Genomic DNA, 1,952 nt, shown 5'->3' with positions numbered 1-1,952 from the left:
AGCAACAAAAAGCACTGGTAGCAAATGCGGAATCAAACGAGCGATGAAACTAACAACCCGCCTAACTTAACATCACAAGGCCGTTAAAAATTCCGGGCTTAAAGTCGCACAGTGCATGCCATCAATATCCAAGTTTCTAGATTGTTAAACGAAGGTTACCACAATAAGTCATTTCACAGTCATGCATTAATTTATTGAAATGGGTCAAAGGCCGCTTGTAACCCGCTCAAGTAAACTTGAAGAAACGTGTTGTCATCCCATACATCCATCGCCTGTCACACGGGTTAGAACATGTCGCAAAAAGATATGATGTAGGAATAGCCCTATCCGCCCCTTTGAAGTTAGGACCATTTTGTCATCTTGTGCAAAGAAAGGCAGAAAATGTAGCCAGTTATTCCCGCACCTGCAAAGTAAAGCATAGAGCAAGGTTTGTGCGTTGTGATTCTGGTGTGGTGTACAAAATTCATTTTCTCTGCGGTTTGGCTTACATAATACAAACTGGGCGATGTTTAAATATCGACCTCGTGAACACAAAAGTGATAGCTCTTCTGGGGTGAGTGAACACCTGCGAGAGTGTAACAATTGTAGTTCTATCTATGAAGATAGACAGGTCTTATTTCGTCATCATCAGCAAAAGAACCAGAGAGGTGATGGAAGCGTTCTACATTGCATCATATGGTAACTGTGTAAGCAAACCTTCAGTTTCACTAAGAGAGAAATAATTTTGACATGGTTTTCTTCTTCTCCTGGATTTGTTACTGACTGTATATTTTGTCGATTACATACTTGTTCATATTTGGTCAAATATTTAGGGGAAACCCCCAAGGTGGAGTAGATTTGTAATAAGGGAGTAATTACTCATTGCATCCACCCAAGCGCAGCCATACGGCTACAAAGGAAAGCTATACGGCTTTCTCAGAAACTTCGTAGTTAAAGAAAAATTCGTCCTGATCCGGGAATCGAACCCAGCACCACTGCCTTTCTGGGGCAGTCGCTCTACCGACTGAGCTAACCAGGACGGTCAGCAGATCAGATGGTAGGGCGAGAGCGAATTGATCTATAACTCGAAGTGGGAATGGTGTTGGTCAAATATTTAGGGGAAACCCCCAAGGTGGAGTAGATTTGTAATAAGGGAGTAATTACTCATTGCATCCACCCAAGCGCAGCCATACGGCTACAAAGGAAAGCTTGGGTGGATGCAATGAGTAATTACTCCCTTATTACAAATCTACTCCACCTTGGGGGTTTCCCCTAAATATTTGACCAACACCATTCCCACTTCGAGTTATAGATCAATTCGCTCTCGCCCTACCATCTGATCTGCTGACCGTCCTGGTTAGCTCGGTCGGTAGAGCGACTGCCCCGGAAAGGCGGTGGTGCCGGGGTCGATTCCCGGATCAGGACGAATTTTTCTTTAACTACGTAGTTTCTGAGAAAGCTGTATAGCTTTCCTTTGTAGCCGTATGGCTGCGCTTGGGTGGATGCAATGAGTAATTACTCCCTTATTACAAATCTACTCCACCTTGGGGGTTTCCCCTAAATATTTGACCAACACCATTCCCACTTCGAGTTATAGATCAATTCGCTCTCGCCCTACCATCTGATCTGCTGACCGTCCTGGTTAGCTCAGTCGGTAGAGCGACTGCCCCAGAAAGGCAGTGGTGCTGGGTTCGATTCCCGGATCAGGACGAATTTTTCTTTAACTACGAAGTTTCTGAGAAAGCTGTATAGCTTTCCTTTGTAGCCGTATGGCTGCGCTTGGGGGATGCAATGAGTAATTACTCCCTTATTGTTCATATTTAAGAGTTCGTATTTTTCCCAATAAACCAGTTGTGAAAACGGCGCCTGTCTTGTTGTATTCTTCTCAGTGTCCACGTTCCGTCTGCGCCCTTTTATACATCATGATCAACAGATTAGAGCTTCAATTTAATTTCATTCTTGCCCTCTAAAGC

General features: G+C 44.1%; 2 non-coding genes across 2 annotated transcripts; one reads left to right on the top strand and one right to left on the bottom strand.

The window, feature by feature from the left end:
- Positions 1-944: 944 nt before the first annotated feature.
- TRNAS-AGA (transfer RNA serine (anticodon AGA)) lies at positions 945-1,018 on the bottom strand. The gene has a single exon. It is a non-coding gene; the product is annotated as a tRNA-Ser (tRNA).
- A 597-nt stretch (positions 1,019-1,615) lies between these two features.
- Positions 1,616-1,689, top strand: TRNAS-AGA (transfer RNA serine (anticodon AGA)). The gene has a single exon. It is a non-coding gene; the product is annotated as a tRNA-Ser (tRNA).
- The last annotated feature ends 263 nt before the right edge of the window (positions 1,690-1,952 follow it).

Source organism: Amblyomma maculatum, chromosome 11 (genome assembly GCF_055883805.1).
Source record: "Amblyomma maculatum isolate TAMU_Amacu chromosome 11, ASM5588380v1, whole genome shotgun sequence".
In the NCBI taxonomy this organism is placed as follows: Eukaryota; Metazoa; Arthropoda; class Arachnida; order Ixodida; family Ixodidae; genus Amblyomma; species Amblyomma maculatum.
This window is presented reverse-complemented; position numbering and strand designations above follow the sequence as displayed.